General features: G+C 48.4%; 1 non-coding gene and 1 pseudogene across 1 annotated transcript; both read left to right on the forward strand.

Annotated features, from left to right (window-relative positions):
- The first annotated feature begins 1646 nt into the window (after window positions 1–1646).
- Window positions 1647–22712, forward strand: LOC136167492 (putative deoxyribonuclease TATDN2; annotated as a pseudogene).
- LOC136168046 (U6 spliceosomal RNA) lies at window positions 13673–13775 on the forward strand. The gene has a single exon (XR_010663209.1). It is a non-coding gene; the product is annotated as a U6 spliceosomal RNA (small nuclear RNA).
- Window positions 22713–23728: the final 1016 nt, after the last annotated feature.

Raw genomic sequence — 23728 nt, forward strand, 5'->3', positions numbered from 1 at the left:
ACTTCAGCATCAGTCCTTCCAGTGAATATTCAGAGTTGATTTCCAAAGGATTGACTGGTTTGATCTCCTTGCAGTCCAAGGGACTCTCAAGAGTCTTCTCCAACACCACATTTCAAAAGCATCAATTCTTCAGCGCTCAGCCTTCTTTACGGTCCAACTCTGACATCCGTACATGACTACTGGAAAAATCACAGCTTTGACTATATAGCCCTTTGTTGGCAAAGTGATGTCTCTGCTTTTTAATACACTGTCTAGGTTGGTCATAGCTTTTCTTCCAAGGAGCAAGCATCTTTTAATTTCATGGCTGCAATCACCATCTGCAGTGATTTTAGAGCCCGAGAAAATAAAGTCTTTCACTGTTTTCATTTTTTCCCCATCTATTTCCCTTGAAGTGATGGGACCAGATGCCATGATCTTTGTTTTTTTAATGCTGAGTTTTAAGCCAGCTTTTCCACTGTCCTCTTTCACCTTCATCAAGAGGCTCTTAAGTTCCTCTTCACTGCCTGCCATTAGGGTGGTATCATCTGCATATCTGAGGTTGTTGTTATTTCTCCCAGTAATCTTGAATAAAGCATAACTCTAAATTTTAGGTTGCCTGCCTTTTTTTAGTTGATAAGGCGAAAGTGCTGTGCTGACGCCTTCAAAGATGTAGAGGTGTGGGGCTTCCCCGGTGGTCCAGTGGCTAAGACTCCACACTTTCAATGCAGCGGGCACAGGTTCAATCTCTGGTCAGAGAACTAGATCATACATGCCGCAGCTAAAAGTTTGAATGCCAGAACAAAAAACAAAGGATCTCCCTTGTCAAACCTAAGACCAGGCACAGCCATATACATTAAAAAAAAAAAAATTAATAGTTAAAAGAAACGATGTACAGGTGTGATTCCTCTACATAATATCGCCTGAGAAAGAAACCTGGGAATGGAAGAGGAAGAAATGGTAGGCTCACGTGTAAAATTTGTGGTTCAGATCAGCGGCTCTGTCCCCATTTCTTCGTGAAATCCCACGCATTTAGAACTGGTAAACATTTACTTTTCTACCTCTGGTGGTCCTGCCTAACAAAATTCTTTCCTTTTTAAAATATAATCTCTTTACTATCATGCATTTATTTATTTTAAATAGTGGTGCAGTGAAATATTGGGGTGCATGTGTTTTTTCAAACTATATAGACCAGATATAGACCCTGCAGTGGGACTGCCAGTTCATAGGGTAGCCCTATTTTTAGATTAAAAAATTTTCCAGATTGTTCTCTATGGTGGCTGTTAGCAGTTTACATCCCCACCAACAGTGTAGGACAGCTTCGTCTTCTCCTACCCCCCTTACCAGAGTTTATTTTTCGTAGGTGTGGACTTCCTTGCGCCCTGACTTTCTAGATGCCAATCTCTTCAAAGGGCTTTGCGTCACAAGCGCCGCGGCAGCACGTCATAGCCCCGGGAGCGCGCTGAGATCCCGAAGTAGCTCTGGGCAAACTGAAGCCTTGCTAACTGGCAGCAGTGTGGGCCTGAACTTGTCCCACGTGCTCTGGCAACTCTGCAACCTTCTTCAGTGGAAAGAGAGGGGAAAGGTGAGTGAAGCCAGCCTATGACCATCTGGCCTGCCCCGAAGTCCCAGGATGGCCGGAGACTGAGGAACGACAGTCAGGAGGGGTGATGCTGGACTCCCGGGCCTTCTGGACCTTGCAGGTGGTCAGCGCAGCACAGGGTCAGGTACCCCTGGAGCAGCGTCTGGGGCGGAGCTCCCCGGGCGCAGCTGGCTCTGGGAGCGCAGTGATGTCCCCCCGCCCAGCTGCCAGCTCCCCGCGCTGTATCGGCCTCAGGACGCACCGGCTGCCCCAGGCTCCTGGAACCCAGAATGAGGACCTGTGTCCCGGGGCTCATCCCGCCGCAATCGTTCCTCCTCCCATTCCTCTAGCCCGGGTGGGGTGGGGCCCCCTCCAAAGGAGGCGTGGTTCGGAGTTCCCGGGGGCTCCTTTGCTCAAGGGTTCCCCTCTGCACCCTGCCAGACCTCTAGAACAAACGGTGGGTGTCTTTCGGGGAGGACGCCTGCAACCTTAAGAGGCACCAACGCTTTGTGAAGTGCGAAGCCCTTTCCCCTTGGCTTGAAAGGTTGGATGTGGGTATTTTGGCGATAGTTAAAAAAAAAAAAAAAGAAAAAAAGATCCTGCCTCTCAAGATCTCTGGGGGCTTCCCAGGTGTCTTCATGCAAACGGAAAGATGCTGCGGCATGGCCTGAAGCGCCGGGCAGAGGCAGTGTTCAAACTGGGCAGCGTTTTTGGGGTACTTTAAGATCCTTGTACGGATATTCCACTCCACCGAGGCGATGTGGGATGTCGAGGTGACGTGGGATGTGGGCGGTGCTTCCGAGTCTTTAAATATTCCCCAGGTGTTTGCAATCAGCAGTCAGGCTGCAGACTCCCTGCCGGAGAACGTGGATGGCATGCCCCAGAAACAGAACCATGTGTATTTTATTGTAAATTTAAGGAATTGGGACTTGAACGTTGAAGCACAGAACCGGGAAAAAGAACTTGGTTCCTGGTTTGGCCTTTCACCAGGGTGACGGCTGCCAGCGCATTGGGGTCTTGTGCGGTGGGCTTGTGTTGGAGGTTCCCCTTTAGTTCCCCAGTGGGAACGCAGAGGAGGGCTCCATGGTACTGGGAGCAGAGGGAGGGCGCTTCACGGAGAAGGTGCACTTCATCCATTTAGTTTACGTTAACTTAGAAAAGGGGGTTAATTAAAATTTCTCAGTGCGGGAGTGTGTGTGTGTGTACACATGTACGTGTGCGAAAGTTGACCATGAGTTTGGAAAGGTTGAGTCTCTTGCGTCAGTTCACCCTTGGCTGGTTTCAGGGAGGAGAAGAGCCCTAGCTTATGTTGCCAGTTACTGTGAGCGTCATCCACGTGTTTAGTCAGGTTTTGGAGAAGTAGTTACGGAAGGCCTAGTCTGTGCCACGCAGTGTTTCTTGTGGTTTGGGCTTTGGTGTCTAGGTTTTGGAGGTCTGGGCTTTAGAGGTGAGGAGCAGGTCTGTATGTGGGAGAGGTGAGGCAGGGTCTTATTTGGGTGGGACCGGCTGCCCCTGGATAAAGTAATCAGAAATAAAACCAGCGGAGAGGAAAGCGGTTTGTCCTTAAGCCTTGCTCAGTGGGTTCTTACCTCCTCACCAGGGAGTGAGGCTGGGTTTTGTTCTGTATCTTGGCTGGCAGGCTGTTACCTTAGGGGACATGTCCCCGGTGTTTTCAGGGTGGACTTCACAGTCAGAACCCGTGAGTGAGCTCACTGACATACCAAAAAACAAGTAATGGTGAGTTGAAAACCTTTGAAAAAGAATATTGAATCTGACCGAAATATAAATCCGGTAACCATGAGGCTACTTTGATGTTGTCATTTGTCCTTGCTGCAGTTTCAGTGGTTTTGGGTGCCGAGTAAGAGGGTCAGTTGGTTAAACTTCAGTAAGAGGATCCAGAGGTGTGGAGGGATCTTACTTAGCCTTTCAGATGTGCTGCTGTTATGGAAAGGTGGGGGCTTCAGCTGCCTGCTGCTCAAAAGCCAATGAACAGGCCAGGTTGGTGGAAAGGAAAGTTGGCTTCATTTCAGATGCTAGCAGCCTGGTGGGCGGTGGAGACGGGGACATCTGTCCAAAGGCCAGCTCCCCACAGCTGAGCAGCAGTGGGGTAAGAGATTTTTTAGGCTGAGAGAGGGGGCTCCATGCAGGAACAGCACGGTCAGCTCCGTAGGTCGTCTTCAGATTGGTCATCTTGTTTCAGGTGCAGTCAATCTTCAGTCCCAGAGTTAGTTTGTTTCTATCTCTTGAAGCCAGTTGTCAGACTGGTGGCCGCATATGTCATGGGTACAGGCTGGTCATCACGTAGTTAATTTTTTCCACCTGGTGGGGGTTTCTGTATCTACAAGACAGCTCACAGGGCATGGCTCAGAATGTTGTCTATTAGCCGTTGAGAAGGAACTAAAGGTGCTTGACTATGCTCTTAATGAGGATGTTGTTATTGTTTGGTCTCCTTTGACTGTTCTTTGTTTTTGCATGTTCTCACTTCTCTGATAAACGTATTCTTTGCCTAGAGTTTTTCATGGACAAAAGTCTGGCAGAGCACCTGTGGGCGAGGGCCCTAGGGTCCTGCTGTCTCACTGTGTCCTTGGCTCGAGGTGTCAGGTGTGGCTGAAACTGGAGAGGTGAGGGTGTGGCCTCTGTTTGGGGTGGTCTGATCCAATGGCAGAGACCCTTGTCTGTATCTCAGGCCTAAAGGGTCTTGTTTTTCCCACAGTCGGTTTACTGGCAACCATAGAGAGATGTGGAGCCTGGTCCCATCTTAGGAGTCCTGGGGTTCTGCCCCCTTTTGCTCTGGGTCCTAAGCGCATGGGTGAGGACTGTGTGCTGAGCACTCCGTTGGAGGTGGAGCCGTGAGATGGCTTCTGAGGAGCATCCAGTCTGGACGGAGGGCTGGAGAGGTCACAGGACTGACTCAGGATGTGGTTTGGTGGAGCAGAGTCCAGAATGGAGGCTGCGGAGCTCGGTCAGACCCGTGGGTTATTACCGAATGCTGAATGTGGTCTCCTCTGCTGCACAGGCGGTCCTGTTGATTAGCTAGTTTATAAATGTGCGTGCGTCTGTGTCAGTCCCAACATCCTCATTTATTGCCACCCCCTCCCCTTTCCCCTTGGGTGACCATGGGTTTGTTTCCTAGGTCTGTGAGCCTGTTTCTGTTTTGTACGTTAGTTCGTTTTGGCCATGCCACAGGGCGTGTGGGATCTTAGTTCCCTGACCAGGGATCGAGCCCATGCATCTTGCAGTAGAAGCACGGATTCTTAACCACTGGACCACCAGGGAAGTCCCTAGTTCATTTTTCTCAGTGTGTGGATTCCACCTGTAAGTGGCAGCCTGTGATATTCATCTTCCTCTGTCTGATACTGTCATCTCCAGGCCCGTCCTTGTTGCTGCCAATGGCATCATTTCATTCTTTTCTATGACTGAGTAATATTCCATTGTATATGTGTACCACATCATCTTTGTTCTCCATTTCTCTGTGGCTGTTTATTTTCATTGGTTCCATGTCTTGGCTCTTGAAAATAGTGTTGCATGACCACTAGGGCACATGTGTCTTTTCAAATTCTGCTTTTCTATATATAGACCGCCTGGGAGTGGATTTCCAGACCCTGTGGTAGCTCCAGTCTCCAGGAAGTAGTGCCGTGCAAACGAAAGCACTGGGCAGTTGTGGCAGCAGGTTGTGGGCTTGGAAGCTCAGTGGAACAAAGGGTTTGGTCAGTCTTGGGGTCTTCTGGACTTGTCCCGTGTGCTTTGGGACCCCAGACATTTGAGGCGCTTTGGCATCTCTGAAACCATGAGATGTGTGATGGGTGGTGGAAAGGAGGGGGAGAGGTGAGTGAAGCCAGCCTCTGACCGCCTGGCCTGCCCTCCTCCAGGGAGCCCAGGATGACTGGAGGTGGACGAAGGGCAGCAGGCAGGGGCGGCGGTGGACTGCCGGCCTCTTCTTTACCTTGCAGGTGCTCCAGGCGGCCAAGGTCAAGTCCTCCTGGATCAGCTCTTCGGAGGGGAGCTCCCCAAATCTCAGTTGGCTCCTGGAGCGCAGTGCTGTGGCCGCCCCCAGCCAGCCAGCTCCCAGCGCTGTGTGGGTTTTAGGGGGTCCAGCAGCCCCAAGCGCCTAAGGGCCCGAGAGGAGGAGGCTGTGTCCAGGGGCTCATCCCGCCGCAGTAGTTCCTCCTCCTCCCATCCGTCTGCCCCAGGAGTGGGTGGGCCCCCTCTGAAGGAGGCCTGATTCGGAGCTCTCCGGGTACCTTTCGTCGAGGGGATCCCCTCTGCGCCCTGCCAGACCTTCTCTAGAACTGTCTCTCGGGGAGCAAGCCTGCAGCTTCAAGGTAAGAGGCCCCAAGGCTTTGAAAGCAGTGAAGCCCTTTCCCCTGGCTTGAGATGTTGGAGATCGTATTTTGGTGAACGGATACTTTAAAAAAAAAAAGCCTCTTAAGACCTGTGGGGGCTTCCCAGAGGGGCGCGTTTAAATTGGTAGGTGCTAGGGGATGGCCTGAAGTTCAGCGCTGAGGTGGTGGTCAAGCCGGCCAGCGTTTTGGAACTACTTTAGGACCCTTGCGCCTACTTTAGGATCCTTGCGCCTTCCTGAGGGGCTAGTGTGGCATGTGGACGGGGCTTGCATGGGATGTGGGCGGGGCTTGCATGGGATGTGGGCAGGGCTTGCATGGGATGTGGGCAGGGCTTGCGTGGGATGTGGGCGGGGCTTCGAGTCTTTAAATTTTCCTCAGCTGCTTGTCAAGCCGGAGTCAGACCCGCTGAGCTGGAAGGTAGGTGGCGTACCTCAGAGACCCAGCTGTACCATTTTGTTTACAGATTAAGCAGTTGTGTCTTGTACTTTGAAGCCCAGAGCCAAGACAAGAATTTGGCTCCTGGTGTGGCTTTTCCCCAGGGTTACGGTTTCTAGCACGTTGGGGTTTTGCGTGGTGAGGCGGGGTTTGCTTTGGAGGTTCTCATTTATTTCCCCAGTGGGAACGCACAGGAGGGCTTCCTGACAGCGGGGCGCCGACGGAGGGTGCTGCACGGAGGAGGCACGTTTCATCCACTCATTTTACGTGAAGCTAAAAAAGAGGTTTAATTTCATTTCTTTCAGCCCGCAGGTGTGTATGCGTTGAGGATGTGTGTGTGTGAAAGTTGGTCTTGAGTTTTGGAAAGGTTGAGTCTCTGGCAGTCAGTCTGCTCTTTGCTGGCTCCAGGGAGAAGAGCCCTAGCTTATGTTGCCAGTTACTGTGTGAGCATCATCCACGTGTTTAATCAGGTTTTGGAGAAATAGTTATGGAAGCCCTAGTTTGTGCCGCGCAGTGCTTCTAGTGGTTTGGGGTTTGGCCGCTAGGTTTTGGAGGTCTGGGCCTTCAGAGGTGAGGAGGAGGTCTGTATGTGGAGGAGGTGAGGCGGAGTCTTATTTGGGTGAGACAGGCTGCCCCTCGATAAAGTAATCATAAAATAGAAATAATTAGCCTGAAGCAAAGTAGTCGTCCTGAAGCCTTTGCTCAGTGGTTCTTAGAGCCTCACTCCTCAGTTGCGGGTATTTAATACTTTATCTTTGCTGGTGGGTTGTATACCTTAGGCGAAGTGTGCCATGTCTTTTCAGAGTGGGGCTCACGGAACCCTTAATAGGGCACATTGGTAATTATTTTGTTGGGTGTGACCCACGTCTTGCAGGATCTTTAGCTTCCCAACCAGGGACTGAACCTGGGGCTTTGGCAAGGAAAGAGCAAGTCCTAACCACTGGGCTCCCAGGGAACTCCCTGTGCTGACTTTAAAAAGAAAATGTGATGATAAGTTGATAAGGTTTGTCTTTGACTTAAGAGTACTGAATAGGACTGAAATGTAAGTAAGGTAGATATGTGGGGAATGCGATCTTGTCACTAATCTTTGATTATTCAGTTTCTTTGGTTTTCGGTCCTGGGTAAAAAGATCAGTTGATTTAACTTCAGGAGCAAGATCTTCATGCGTGGCGGTATTTTGCATAATCTTTCTGGTGCATCTGGTCTGAGGCTTGGGTTGTCCTGAAGCAGGAACTGAGGAGTTGAGCACTGGTTTGTGAATACTTTCCTCCTTAAAGTCCATCGCTCTAAAATGTGAGAAGTTCTGAATCTATGCATGATCTGCTTGTATGCTGTGCATGAATGCATGTGTGGATGTGAGAGTGTGAGTTAGTAGGTGTGGTGTTTTAGAAATAGATCTAGCTGAGCCACCCATGTGTGCACATACATGTGCGCGTGTGTACATGCGCATTCAGTCATGTCTGACTCTTTGCAGCCCTATGAACTGTAACCTGCCAGGCTCCTCCGTCCATGGGATTTTTCAGGCGAGAATACTGGAGCAGGTTGCCACTTCCTCCTGCAGGAGATCTTCTGGACCCAGGGATCGAACCTGCGGCTCCTGCATTGGCAAGCAGATTCTTTACCTCTAGTGCCACCAGGGAAGCCCTAGTCCAGTCACAGAGACCCTTTTCTCTCATTTAGGCCCACGGTACATTTGCTTTGTGAACTTGGAGGGGTGCACACTTAGCTTTGTGTGTCCCCCACACTATGGAAGTCTCTGTGCCTGGTCATGGAATATTCCTAGGGAAGGACATTTGTCTTAGTTCATTCTGGCTGCTGTAACAAAATACCATGGACTGAGTAGCTTGTAAACCACAGAACTTTCTCACAGTTCTGGAGGCTGGAAGTCTGAGATCAGGGTGCCGGCTTGGACAGGCAAGGACCCTCTTCAGGGTCCCAGACTTCTCTTTGAGTCCTCACGTGGTGGGGGAGGGGGCAAGGAAGTTGTCCTGGGGCCCCTTCACTAGGACCCTGAGCCCGTCACTAAGGGCCCCGCTTTGCTGACCCAGTCACTTCCCATGGGACACATTGCATACCATCACCTTGGGGTCAGAGTTCAACATGGGAGTCTTCTGGGGAACACATTCAAACCATACCTATACTGGGGGATTTTGGAATCACTAGAGATTCCTGTTGACCAGCATCTCGTTGTTTGTGCCTTATTAGCTGCGGGTTGTTTGTGAGATTCGCTTAGATGCTAGTGGTCACTGACAGTCCCCCTTTACTTTATAGGGAAGGTTGAATGTGTCTGTTATGAGCACCTTCACCCACTTTATGTTCAGTCTTTAGTTTGACATATGCAAATTTCTGATTCATGTTAGGGGAGGAAGAGTTTTGAGCCTTCATGATGTGCTAAAGCTTGTCAAATGAGTCTCAATATTTGACCTCTCGATGGTCACTAAATTCTCAGCCTTCTGAAGTGGGCAGAGTTATCTTTTTAAAATTTGTTTTATTCATTTTTCAGAAGAAAACCAGGGTTATGCTAAACCCTTGAGATTTTAAGCATCATTATTGTTGTTTTAAATTGAAGTGTAGTTGATGGCAGTGCCGTCTTTACGTCTTAGCAGATACTTAGCTATCAGTGAACGCATGTTTGAGCACCTGCTGTGTGCAGGCCCGGGGAGAGTGAGACTCAGAAAGATCATATGACTTGACCAAGACCACACAGCTTCCCCAGGGCAGAGCTGTCATACAATCCCCGATCGGTCTGACTTTGAAGCCAGTGTTCTTGCTGCTGCTGCCCTCTGTGAGCCCTGTCCTCCTGACTCAGTGTTAGACCTGGATGCAGTCTAAAAGGCTGGGGACATGAACAAGACCGGATCCTTTCTCTTGAAGAACCCTCCACAGGGTCACGCAGCCCAGACACGAGAGAGCACTGTGCATCTTGGCTCAAGTGATGAACTTCCATGAGTGGTCCCGTCTCCTGCGTCTTCTCCCCGCGATGTCCGGGGCTTGGGTAGAAGGCTGTGCCGGGGCTGGAGCAGCAGAGAGTAAACCGGTTCGTCACAGGGCAGTGTATGAAGTGTTATTTCAGGGATATCTGAAGTCACGAGGAGTCCGAGAAGTGAGGGGTTAGCCATCGGGGAAGTCCTCACAGAAGAGGTGTTGTTTGAGTTCTGCTCATAGACGAGGAGGAGGAAAGGGCATTTCAGGCAGCAGGAGCAACGTGTGCCCAGAAAGTGTCAGGAAATGCTGGTCTCTGATGCTTGGGGCACGTCTTGTTCCTGTGGCCCTTCTTTCCCCCTTCTCCAGTGTTTTCCTCATTCCCAGGACACCTGAGTGAGTGGGAAAAGGTAGGAGATGATGCTGGACGGAAGGCTGGGGACCAGCCTGGGGAGGAGGGCTTTGGGGGACATGCTCAGGAGTCTGGGATCTCTATTGCAGGCAGATGCAGAGCAGTTGCAGGGTTTTAAGCAGAGGTGTGACGTTGCCAGATGGTAGAACTCTTTGTGGCACCTGTAGAAAGTGGCTGGGTGGGGCCAAGCGGGCAGTCACTGAAATTGTTCCCCGTGGCTCACAGTGCTGAGAGCTGGCATGATGTCTCCCCTGATGTCTCATTTGCCACATGCTTCATAGATGGAATCACCTTTCCTAATCTCTCATCTTCCAGGTTGATCCCAAAGAAAGTCCTTGGAACTCTGGGTTCTGATCTCGCAGCTGGAGCTGAAGGTCCAAACGGAACAGCTGAGGAACCAGGCAAAATCCAGAAAAGGCAGAGGGATAGACTTTGAGACCAAGGCTCTACCAGGATCTACCTAAAGGCCATCCAGGGGGTCCTGAGAGAGTTGATGCCTAGAAGGAAAGGAGAGGCGGCCTCGAGGGCGAAAGCCAACGCCGGGGAGCGCCGCGGCCCCGGAGAGGGTGCTGCTGTGGGTGTCACCGAGTCTGCTCCTCGTAAAGAGGAAACGTCTGCCCCAGACGTCAGAGCAGAGGAGGAGGCTGGGCTGGAGACAAGCGGCTTCTGTGACAACATAGCGCTCAAAGACCCTCGGGAGAGACCCAGAGAGCAGCCCCTGGGTGACCGAAGGGTGGTCACTGGCCAGGACTCTCCACCGCTGGAGGTCTGCGACGACTCTGACTCAAATTTCTACAGCCAGAAGGTGAGTCCCAGTCATGCCAGGCATGAGTTTTGTTCAGTGTATTTGGTCTTTTTAATTTGATCCTAAGTGTTGTACTCACTCAGCACAGTCCTTGACTTCCTCAGGGCTCCAGGAAGCAAATTGATGGTTCTCTTCTAACATGGTTCTTTAAAAGCTGTTGTAGTTGTTCAGTCGCTAAGCCGTGTCCAGCTCTTTGCAACCCCTTGGACTGCAGTGCACCAGGCTTCCCTGTCCTTTGCTATCTCCTGGAGTTTGCTCAAACTCATATCCATGATGCTGTCTAACCATCTCATCCTCTGTCATCCCCTTCTCCTTTTGCCTTCAGTCTTTTCCAGCATCAGGGTGTTTCCAATGAGTTGGCTCTTCCCATTAGGTGACCAAAGTATTGGAGCTTCCGCATCAGTCTTTTCAGTGAATATTCAGGGTCGATTTCTTTGAAGATTGACTGGGTTGATCTTCTTGCAGTCCAAGACTCAAGAATCTTCTCCAGCACCACAGTTCAAAAGCATCAGTTCTTCGGCGCTCAGCCTTCTCTATGGTTCAACTCTCACATCTGTACATGACTACTGCAAAAACCATTGCTTTGACCTGTTTTGGCAAAATGATGTCTCTGCATTTTAGTACACTGTCTAGGTGTGTCATAGCTTTCCTTCCAAGAAGCGATTGTTTTTTTTCATGGCTGCATTCACATTCTGCAGTGATTTTGGATCCCAAGAAAATAAAATCTGTCACTGCTTCTACATTTTCTCTATCTATTTGCATGAAGTGATGTGACTGGATGCCATGATCTTTGTCTTTTGAATGTTGAGTTTTAAGCCAGCTTTTTTACTCTCCTCTTTCACCCTCATCAAAAAGCTCTTTAGATCCTCTTTACTTTCTGCCATTAGGGTGGTATCTGCATATCTGAGTTTGTTGATATTTCTTCTGGCAATCTTGATTCCAGCTTGTGATTCACTCCTGCCATCTCCTGCTTGACCATGTCCAGTTTACCTTGATTCATGCACCTAACATTCCAGATTCCTATGCAATATTATTCCTTACAGCATTGGACTTTACTTTCACTACCAGACACTCCCACAACTGAGCGTCATTTCTGCTTTGGCCCAGCCACTTCATTCTTTCTGGATCTATTCATAATTGCCCCCACTCTAAGCCCCCCAGGCGTGTACTGGACACTTTCCCACCTGGGGGGCTCATCTTCTGGTGTCATATCTTTTTGCTTCTTCATCCTGTTCATGGAGTTCTCGTGGCAAGAATACTGGAGTGGTTTGCCATTCCCTCTTCCAGTGGACCATGTTTTGTCTGAACTCCTCACTATGACCTGTCCATCTTGGGTGGCCCCGCACTGCGTGGCTCATAGATTCATTGAGTTACACAAGCCCCTTTGCCATGACAAGGCTGTGATCCATGAAGGGATCTTTAAAAGTCATCACAGACTGAATACGGGCCAGCCAACTCTGTCTGTAAAGAGCCAGATAGTAAATAGTTTAGGCTTTTGGAGCTTTTAAGGCCTCTGTTCCAACTTTTCAACTCTGCTGTAATAGCATGAGAACAGCCATAGACGATATTTAAGTGAATGGACCTGATTATGTTCCAGTAAAACTGTATTAACAACACCAGGCAGTGCACTAGGTTTGGCTTATGAGCCACAATTTGCTGGACTATGAATTAATACTTGAAAATACTTTGCTCAATGCCTCATTTGTAGTAGACTCTCCATAAATGTAGCTTTAAATGTTACCATACAGGCTTGAACCTTAGGCAGTGTTGAGTCCAGGTCATTTCTGGTTTTCTGAAAAAGGAAACCCAAAACCTTTTTTTTTGGCCCAAATTGACTCTATAAAGCCCCTCAAGGTCTTAGATGACATCATCACAAGTGTGTTTATTGTATGTATTTCTAGGTACATGTGCCTTTTTTGAAGTTGCTTTTTTCCCCCCACTCTCACATTGCATTAAATAATTTTATTAAAACTTTGCACATGTTTCTCTGACATAGTCTTTGTTGTCACTGGAGCACCTTTTTGAGTCATGCAAGGTGATTTACTGAACTTCCCTGATGAGAAGGAAAGAATCTGACTCAAGAGGTCTGAGGTGGGACTGGGGAACTGGTGTTTTTAGCAGATCCCCTCGGATGACAGAGAAGTATGTGAAGCATACAGAGGACATCTCTACCCTCCCATCTGAATTGGAGTTTTAGCTGTTTTTATTTCAGCTTTTTATCGTGGAATATTTAAAACATCTGTGAAAATTACCCACACATCCATCAGTTATCTCCAGTAAGTACTAACTCACTGTCAGTTTTGTCTTGTTTGGTTTCTCTATTTGCTTTCTCTCTACAAATAATTTAGAAGTAAATCCCACCTATGTTATCATTTCACCCACAACTATTTTATTGTGTATCTGTAAAATTAAGAGACAGGATCTTTAGGAAAAAATAAGCGTTACTACAGTTCTAATCTTTCCCCCTGTCCTGTCTCCCCGAGTCCTCAATAGCATCAACTGTCCAGTCAGTGATGAAATTCCCTGCTTCATGAGTGTTTCCGTTTCTTTGAAATAGGATGCAGGAATCATGTGTGTCAATTACTAAATGCCTTAAGTCTCTTAGTTTCTGTAGATTCCTCCTTCTCTCTCCCACCCTGTGTTGTAATTTATTTGTTGTAAAAACAAGAGAGAGAGAGAGAGAGAAAAAAAAAGGTGTTATTTGACTTGTAGGATTTCCTGCATCTGAGATCTTTGCACACAGTGTTGCATTTTAGAATCTGTATTATTCTGTCACTGGAAGTCTTACCCACAATGCAAATAGCTGTTCCCTTCACATATTTTCAGAGTCCCACAGTGTAACATGTCTAATTATTTTTTCGGTTACCTTTTTAAGAAATATACTTCCATCATTTAAAAATAAGAAATGTGTTTAGTGAAAAGTAGTTTTCTAACCTGGCCCTGTGTTGCCCTATTCCTCCACCTGGATACCACTTTTTATGTTTCTTAAGTATTTTTCAGTGTGATTTTATGCAAAACCACTTACCATATTGCTTTTCAAACAGTTATTTTTCAAAAAAAAAAGTAGAAATGATGTTTAAAAAGCTTTATTAAAAATACCATCCAACACAGAACTCTTAGGTCATACTGGAAATAATTATTAAATCTGTTACCTTTCTTTACTTCTTTTCTCCCTTCCTTTTAAAAAAATGAATTTATTGCTCCAGTAGCACGCATACTAAGACTGGAACGAAACAGAGAAGATTAGCATGGCCCCTATGCAAGGATGAGAAGTAAATTTGTAAAGGGCCCCATGTGTTTTAATGAGGTGGATGAATCTAGAGCCTGTTGTACAGAGTGAAGTAAGTCTGAGAGAGAAGAACAAATACAGTGTATTAACGTTTATATGTGGAATCTAGAAAGATGGTGCTGAGTAACCTATTTGCAGGACAGCCGTGGAGATGCGGAGAGCAGACTTGTGGACGCAGTCTGGGAAGGAGAGGGTGGGATGGATGGAGAGAGCAGCATGGAAACATACGCATTACCGTGTGTAACGTTGATAGCCAGAGGGAATTTGCTGTAGGATGCAGGGGGTTCTAATCAGATGCTCTGTGACTGCCTAAGGGGAGGGCCTGGGTGGGAGGTGGGAGGGAGGATCAAGACAGAGGGGACCGACATGTACCTGTGGCTGATTCGTGTTGTTGTGTGGCAGAAATCAACACAGTATTGGAAAGCAGTTATCCTCCGATTACAAAAAAATTTTTTTAATAAAAATAAGTTTAGGGAGTTTCTTTAAGTGTCTTAAATTTCTTGGTTGGGGTTCGTTGGGGGTCATTTTTCTCCTTCAAATAAAAGAATACATCTTGTAATACAAGAGACTTTGTGAGGACTTGAATAGAAAATGATCCCTCAGAAAAGGAGGCATCATTTTGAGGAGAAAACCTTACCTTCCATTTGGGCATTTTTTGGGTAATTTTACAGATTAACTTTTATTGGTGAAATATAGTCTAAAGAGCTAGATTGCAAAGATGTCATTTGTTGGTGTATGTGAGAGACATTTTGTTTGTTATTTGAAGTGTAGTTGAATTATAGTATTGTTAGTTTGAGAGACATTTTAACTTTCAGGTGCATATACGCCGAAGGAAAAAAAAGATTTTAGTATGTCTCACTGAAAAATTCATCAGGGAAAAAGCTCGTCAGGCTCAGGCAGGGTTGCAGTTTTTTATCGTCTGCATTGATGGAATTTTCTGTTGTAAGCAAGCTAGTTTTTGAAGATTTGTTCTCCCTTAGAAATTAACTTTTTTAAAAAAGCTTTTTTAATGGGAAATTTTAAACATTTTCAAAGGAAACAGGCAAGTATAACAAATCTCCCTCTTCCTTCCCATCACCCAGGTTCAGGAGTTCAGAATAAAATTTAGATGTGCTGCAATTTCAGCTACCTTGCACCTTATCTTGCTTGGGTGTTTATTATTCAGGAAAGGAGTAACAGGAAGAAACCTAAAGCAGAAAAGTGTCAGATGGGCAACTTATAATTCATTAAAATACATGTTATCAATTTCTTTCTTTTTAGACTTGTAGATAAAGGCATGGAAAACTAGAGTAGACCTTAGAAATAAACCTTTTGTTCCTGTTAAGGAGGTGGTCAGTTGATCCATAATGCTCTTTCATAATGAGTTGTTTGTTATAAAAAGTTGTGAGTTGTTTGTTATACAAAGTTGTATTTGCTTATGAAAATACTAGAAGAACTTCCTTAAGGCCTCTTGGTCGTCATCTGGTGCCAGCGGATACAGATGGCTTCATTAAGGAAAAGAAAACGGGCACTTTAGCGGAGTTGTTTTTGCATGAAGTGAAATCTGGGTTGAGTGTATTTCTCAAACCTGGTCTGTATCAAAATTACATGGAGATGTTAGTACAGGTTCCCTGGACCTTCTTAATCACAGTGTCTCAGGGTGGGGAGGGTCATAAAAAAAGCCCCCCAGTGGTTCTGGTGTGAAGCTCCATTCAGGAATCATTGTACCATTTATTCTACAAATTAATTCAAATACCCCAGAGGCATTAGTGGTAAGAATCACTGCTAGTGTAGGAGAAGTGAGAGATGCGGGTTCGATCCCTGGATCCAGAAGATCCTCTGGAGAAAGGCATGGCAACCCACTCCATATTCCTGCCTGAAGAATCCCATGGATAGAGGAGCCCGGTGGGCTGCAATCCCAAGGGTTGCAAAGAGTCTGACACTACTGAAAATGCATGCAGAAATTACAATACAGTATTCACGGCACTTATTATGTTCCCAGACACTGTTCTAGGTGTTTAGGAGACATCAGAGAAGAGAAGTTCTTGACTTTGTGGACTTAGGATCTAGCAGGGCTAAATTGATTGCAGTGTTTAGTTGTTCAGTTATTATTGCTACCTAGTGATATAACAAACATTTTTTTGCTCTCAAGTTTGTGAGGCAGGAAGTCCGATCGGTCTGGACTGCGCAGGTCTTGCGTGGTGGGGGGAGGGGGGCTCTCTGGTTCCGTTCAGTTACCAGCTGGGCCCGGTCCAAAAGCCCGGTAAGGCGTACAGTTGTTCAGTCACTCAGTTGTGCCCAAGGCTTTGCAACCCCATGAACTGCAGCACCTCAGGCTTCCCTGTCCTTCAGCATCTTGTAGAGCTTGCTCAGATTCATTATGCCATCCTACCATCTCATCCTCTGTCGTCCCCTTCGCCTGCCTTCACTCTTTCGCAGCATCAGGATCTTTTCTAATGAGTCAGCTCTTGGCATCAGGTGGCCAAAGTATTGGAGCTGCAACTTCAGCATCAGTCCTTCCAGTGAATAATTCAGGGTTGATTTCCTTTAGGATTGACAGACTGGTTTGATCTCCTTGCAGTCCAAGGGACTCTCAAGAGTCTTCTCCAACATCCCAGTTCAGAAGCATCAATTCTGTGGTACTCAGCCTTCTTTATGGTCCAGCTCTCACATCCATACACGACTACTGAAAAAACCATAGCTTTGACTAGACAGAACTTTGTTGGCAAAGTGATCTCTCTGCTTTTTAATTCACAGTCTAGGTTTGTCATAGCTTTTCTTCCAAGGAGCAAGCATCTTTTAACTTTGTGGCTGCAATCACTCTTCAGTGATTTGGAGCCCAAGAAAATAAGGTCTGCCACTATTTCCATTGTTTCCCCATCTGTTTGCCATGAAGCGATGGGACTGGATGCCATGATCATCACTTTTTCAATGTTGAGTTTTAAGCCAGCTTTTTTACTTTCCTCTTTGACCTTCATCAAAAGGCTCTTTAGTTCCTCTTTGCTTTCTGCTGCCATAACGGTGGTGTCATCTGCATATCTGAGGTTATTGATATCTCTCCCGGCAATCTGGATTCCAGCTTGTGCTTCATCCAGCCCAGCATTTTGCATGATGTACTCTGCATATAACTTAAATAAGCAGAGTGTCACTCTGCTTATTATACGACCTTGACATACTCCTTTCCCAATTTGGAACCAGTCCGTTGTTCCATGTCTGCTTCCACTTGTTGCTTCTTGACCTGCATACAAATTTCTCAGGAGGCAGGTAAGGTGGTCTGGTATTCCCATCACTTGAAGAATTTTCCACAGTTTGTTGTGATCCATACAGTCAAAGGCTGTAACGTAGTCAATGAAGCAGATGTTTTTCTGGAACTCTCTTGCGTTTTCTGTGGTCCAGCAGATGTTGGCAATTTGATCTCTGGTTTCGCTGCCTTTTCTAAATCCAGCTTGAACAACTGGAAGTTCTCAATTCATGTACTGTTGAAGCCTGGCTTGGAGAATTTTGAGCATTACTTTGCTAGCGTGTGAGATGAGTGCAGTTGTGCAGTAGCTTGAACATTCTTTAGCATTACCTTTCTTTGGGATTGGAATGAAAACTGACCTTTTCCAGTCCTGTGGCCACTGCTGAGTTTTCCAAATTTGCTGGCATATTAAGTGCAGCACTTTCACAGCATCATCTTTTAGGATTTGAAATAGCTCAGCTGGAATCCCGTCATCTACACTGGCTTTGTTCGTAGTAATGCTTCCTAAGGCCCACTTGACTTCACACTCTAAGATGTCTGGTTCTAGGTAAGTAATCACACCATCATGGTTATCTGGGTCATGAGGATCTTTTTTGTATAGTTCTTCTGTGTATTCTTATCACCTCCTCTTAATAGCTTCTGCTTCTGTTAGGTCCAGACCATTTCTGTCCTTTATGGTGCCCATCTTTTCATGAAGTCTTCTCTTGGTATCTCTACTTTTCTTGAAGAGATCTCTAGTCTTTCCTCTGTTGTTTTCCTCTATTTCTTTGCATTGATCACTGAGGAAGGCTTTCTTATCTCTCCTTGCTATTCTTTGGAACTCTGCATTCAGATGGGTATATCTTTCCTTTTCTCCTTTGCCTTTAGCTTCTTTTTGTTTTTTTTTCTCATCTATTTGTAAGGGCTCCTCAGACAGCCATTTTGCCTTTTGCATTTCTTTTTCTTGGGGATGGTCTTGATCACTGCCTCCTGTAGGGTGTCATGAACCTCCATCCATAGTTCATCAGGCACTCTGTCTATCAGATCCAATCCCTTCAATCTATTTGTCACTTCCCCTGTATAATCATAAGGGATTTGATTTCGGTCGTACCTGAATGGTCTAGTGGTTTTCCCTACATTCTTCAGTTTAAGTCTGAATTTTGCAATAAGGAGTTCACCACCTGAGCTGCATTCAGCTCCTGGCAAGACTGGCCATCCACAATGCTCAGTCACTGCTGGACGCGCTAGGCAGTGGTGCGCCCTCTCCAGCGTGTGGCCGTGGGTACTCGGACGTTAGATGGTGGTCGACCACCCTCAGAGGATCTAGTGGAGAGAACCAGGGGTGATGGCAAGGCCCTTCCGCCCTGGCCCCAGAAGCTGCAGTGACAGTACAGGTTTGCCCAGGTTCAAGGGAAGGGGTCACAAAGCCCACCTTTCAATGGGGACTGATGTTAAAGAATTTGTGAACATAGCTTGACATGGCTACAAGGGCATGGCGGTGTGTTTTGAATGTGCAAGAGAGGTGTTGTTAGGGGCGCTGGGTGCTGCTTTTCTCTGAAATTCCCTCCCCTCCTCAACACCATGTGTTCTTCTTCTTGTTCAGTCGCTCAGTCGTGTCCGACTCCTTGCGACCCCATGGACCGCAGCACGCCAGGCTTCCCTGTCCTTCACTATCTCCCGGAGCCTGCTCAAACTCACGTCCACTGAGTCAGTGATGCCGTCCAACCGTCTCACCCTCCTTCGCGCCTTTCTCCTCGTGCCTGGGTGCTCTGCTGAGCAGTTTCTCCCCCAGAGGGATTCTTCGGGAAGGGCGTGCAGGCCTAGACCCTCTCGGGGATGGCACGTGGCAGCATGCTCACAAGTCTGCTCCCTGAAGCCGCTAGCCCTGTTCCGAGCTGCAGCCTGGCTCGCTTTCTGGGAATGACAAGGAAGCTGGGTGGCAGAGCGCACTAAGGCGTGAATGCAGAGCCGTCATCACAGCCATAAAAGCCGCCAGGGCTTGTGTTCTGCAGGTGACCGTGCACGGGAGGCTGTCGTCACACACACAGAAAAACGTTAACCTTCTGTCTCTTTTGCTTTCTGCAGACTCACAGGGCAGAGCAAAGAGCATTCTGGGAGGGTGTGTGGCCACGTGGCGGAGCCGCATCGAGCCGCCTGCCCAGGCTGGAGGGTTTCATCGACACCCACTGTCACCTGGATGCGCTCTTTGCCAGGCTGTCCTTCCAGGGGACCTTTGCTCGGTTCAGGAAGATCTACAACAGCTCCTTCCCGAGGGAATTTCAGGGCTGCGGCTCCGACTTCTGCGATCCTCGCACACTGACCGATGGCCTCTGGGAGGACCTGCTGAACGAGGACCTGGAGTGGGGGGCCCCTGGCTGACACTCCCATTTTGCCCACTGCTACAGTGAGAGGCAAGAAGGAAATCTGCAGACCTTCAGGCACCCCGGAGCCGTGGTGTTCGGGGCGATGGGCTTGGATGACTCCCTGAAGAGCTCCACGCCCGCCCCGGTGCAGCACAAGGCGACGTCGTCCTCGGGGGCTTACTTACCGTGTGAGTTCCTCATTTCCTTGTAACACCAGGGTTTCTCTGCCTGGGGAACTAACAAATTTAGAATCTCTAAGGATGTCATCACTCTTATCCAGACCCCCCTAGTTGTCATTAGTCAGATGCTTCACACGCTGTTTCTTACCTCTCAGCTTCATTGTGTAAGAAGACGGGGACAGGCCCGAAGTGACCCTTGCAGCCAATGATACCAGTGGCAAAACTTCTGTTCCTTCTTGGGAAGCAGCACATTTTGTTTGATTAATTAAATAATATGTTATATTTTTTAATAAAATATATTTTATTACATATATAATTATTTATAGCTTATATAAAATCTATTTTATAACTTAAAGTTAGTGTGCCTGTTGCAGGATATTTGAAAAGTACACAGATGTGTACAGATCATTTCCTGTTCCATCAACATCGTGACCATGACCGCCATAAGACCCTTCCCGCCGAGTGAGCTTCGTTTCCTCCTGTGCTTCCGCTGGCGTACTGGGGAGGACAGAGTCTCCAGCCCAGCCACAGTTTCTGTCCCCAAACAATTCTTCCTTCTTAACGGTTTTGAAATTCAGATGTGTTTTGAAATTCATATTTTTAATGTTGCTGTGCCTTGGAGAATTGCGAGGAACAGTTGGGAGGTGTCTTTCAAACTCCTGTCATGGAATCAGGAACACGTGGGCTGTCTCTACATGCTTTTTAGAAAAGTAAGAAAATCAAAATGAGAAAGTTGTAGTCGCAAACCTTTTTTCTACTGTGAAAGTGTTCCTGCTTCAGTAAGTATGCTTTGAAAAATAGGGTTTTTAACAGCTATGTAATATTCCACCTCAAGGCTGTACTGGTTTGGTTACTTAAGGGGAGGTTTTTTAGAAGCAAAAATTAAATGTGGGAATTGGAATCCCTTGCTGCCTCCTGCCTCTGGAGGGTCTCAGGGAGGGTGGATGTGCTGGGGGGATGGTTCTCACCAGCTCTAGATAATGGGTCGAGCTTGTCTTTACAGTCCTTGGCAGGCATTCTATGCTCTTGGTTCCCCAGGGTCACTTTCCCTTAGTTGAAAATCACAGATTCAGCGTGAGTTACGTCAGAATTGGTATTGGCTCATTGCCAGTGTTTTGAGGAGAGGTAGTGTAAGTGTTGGACCTGAATGTCATTGCAGGTGAACATCACCTGACTCAAATTACCCAAAGCATCTTTTTATTTGATGTAGTAACTCAAACACGAATTATATTCCACAATTAAAAAAAATTCATGGAAACATTAAGTTGAAGATGATATCATTTGTTTATAAATGAATTAGTATTTTTGTTCTCTTTTTTTCCTAAACTGACCTTTTTAAAGGAAAGAATAAATTCTAGTCCTATTTTTTCATTAAAATTATTAGCAACTTGTATATTTTACTAAAGATATTTAACGAAACTAGAACTTTTTAAAATGTAATATATCTGTAGGTATCCACCTAGAAGAAGATCTGGTTTTGGTTAGGGAAGCAAGTTGGAGGAAATATATGTAGTATTTATGCTTTCCACACACACTTGAGCACCCTCCGAGAGTCAGGCACTGTGCAGATGTGTGTGTGTATGGCAGCGTTGTGTGTAGGAAAAGGTGTGCAAGGTGATGGATTACCTCTGGGGAGTGGGGGTAGAGGACGGGGCAGTGAAGGGGACACTTAGCCTGTAGTGATGCCACTGAGCACCGCCCTGCCCCCGGAGCCCCAGATACACATTGCCCAGTGGTTGCTGTGAGCACAGCCTGGGTTCAGATTTGAATCGTGGTGCTGGAGCTCACCACCTGCAAGTTACATGACCTCATTTGGAGCCTCCGTTTCTTTGCAGGATGGGCCAATAGCAGGAACTCTCCTAAGGTGCTCTTGAGCATTGCACGTTATAATACATCTAAATACTGCTACCACCTAGGAGGGCTGTCCCTTGTGGCTCAGCCAGTAAAGAATCTGCCTGCAATGCAGGAGACCTGGGTTCGATCCCTGGGTTGGGAAGATCCCCTGGAGAAGGAAATGGCAACCCACTCCAGCATTCTTGCCTAGAGAATCCCATGGACAGAAGAGCCTGGCAGGCTACAGTCCATGGGGTCGCAAGAGTCGGACATGACTTAGTGACTAAAGCACGACCACCATCACCAGCACCTAGGGAGCGTGCAGTGTTAGCTATTATTATTCTGCCTGCAATGCGGGAGACCTGGGTTCTATCCCTGGGCTGGAAAAATTCCCTGGAGAAGGGAAAGGCTACCCACTCCAGTATTCTGGGCTGGAGAATTCCATGGACCTTGTAGACCATGGGATCGCAAAGAGTCAGACACGACTGAGACTTTCATTTTCATGCATTATAAAGTTTAAGAACAAGGAATCCGACACAGAGGGGGTTGCCAACTGCGCTGGCTGCTCTAGGGCTAGGCTTGGGGAAGAGGGGCCCTGGAGGAGCTGAGAGATGGTCAGCTGGTCACTCTCCCGAGGCCGGGGGGCTGAGGTGGACACGGGGTGCCCTGGGAGCCGGAGGAGGGGCCCTCAGCTGTGTCTGGCTACAGTAAGGCCAGGAGTGATGCCCGGCGGGTGCTTTCAAGAGGGGCGAGAAGGGCTTAACTGAGAAAACGGGGAGTCTGGATCCCGCGCAAGGTCAGGACAGGTGGCCGGAGCACGTGGGGCTGTCCGGCCGCTCAACGCCTGCCTCCAGGGGCCTCAGGCTGGGGGAGTGTCACCTCTGAGTGGAGCCACCCCCAGAGACCCGAGGTGTGGGCGCTCAGCCCTTCTGGGGTGATGTGTGTTGTACTAGGTGTGCAGACAGGGGTCAGTTCAGAGAAGAAAACTCACCTGTAGGCCAGCCCCCTGTTTCCGCTTTCTGTCTCCTCCTTGTTCACTTGACCGCGTGGACGCAGTCTTTCCCTGCTCTCGTTTCGATCCAGAGGGACTCAGGTTGTCCACTCTGCCCCGACCGCGTGGACTGTGAGTCCTTCCCTGGGATGCGGTCTTTCTGTGTCTGAGAATCTACCCACCGGCAGTCCCATAAAAGAGGACATGGGTCTGGAGCAAGTCGGACACTCTGCAGAGCTGGTTAGGAGGGAGCCCTGACCTGGAAGTGTCCTTCCCACAGGCACTGCTTCACCAGCAGCTACCAGGTCGTCGAGCCCCTGCTGGAGCAGTTTCCCAACATGTTCCAACATGTCCGTGGGCCCGGGAGAGCCGGCAGGCTGTGAGAGATCCCGCAGGAAAGGATCGTCTTGGAGAGCGACGCCCCCTATTTCCTGCCACGACAGGCAGGGCTGTCTTCAGGCTGAGCTGAGGCTCTGAGGGGAGAGGGTGGGAGGCGGGCGGTCACCGCGCGGGGCTGGCAGGACCTGGGCCGCAGTACCTTTCCAGGAGCCCCGCCCCCACACTTTGGCTGTGTAGACGCCGCCTCTGTATTGCTTTTCAGAATCAGAGTCTGGGGGACCTGAAGCATAGCTACTCTGTTCCAGGTGGTGCAGAGCCCCACCCTGCAGAGGGTCGTCCAGGGAAGCGTGGGACCCTGCTCACTGGCGCTCCGTGATGGGGACTCTGCACCTGCAGACAGAGGGGCGTCTACACAGTGTCAGAGAGGCCCTGCTGGGGGAGGGCGGGGAGGGGGTCGGACGTGATGGTCATGACCGGAAGGCGCAGCGGGGTCCTGAAGGCTCGGTGTCCTCCAGGTTCCCAGGAGCGTCTGCCAGCGCGCCCGCCCTGGCCTGGCCTTGCACACGGCTTGAGAGATCGCCAGGGTCAAGGTCCTGTCACCCAGCCACACCCTGGCCACCCTCGGCGAGAGCACCCGCCGCCTCTACAGCCTCTAAGCCCAGACGTGCCATCAGAAGTCTCCCAGGAAAGGTGACGAAGATCAAATTCCTTAGGTTTTAAAGTCCAAGACAAAAGTGGCTTGGGCTCAACGTTTGAAACGGAGAGCACGTGACCAGGGGGTGAGAGCAAGGATCGCAGGGTGTCTTGAGTGACCTCGAGTCTAACCCTTGTCTCCATCTCTTCCCCGACCAGCGGCCTGGAGAGGGGAAGGCCATGTGAGCTCGGCCTGCGTGTCCCCCTCGAGGGTGTGTGAGACCCCCCGAATGGTGGGCCCCCCTGAGACCTCGGTGGGCGCTCCCCCTTCAGGCTGGCAGGGTTGGGGGGGTGGGTGAGGGGTGCGCGCTGGCTTCCCGGCCGCGGGGCTCCAGGGCCCCGGAAGAAGAGGGGGAGGACGGACGTG

This window comes from Muntiacus reevesi, chromosome 4 (assembly GCF_963930625.1).
Source record: "Muntiacus reevesi chromosome 4, mMunRee1.1, whole genome shotgun sequence".
In the NCBI taxonomy this organism is placed as follows: Eukaryota; Metazoa; Chordata; class Mammalia; order Artiodactyla; family Cervidae; genus Muntiacus; species Muntiacus reevesi.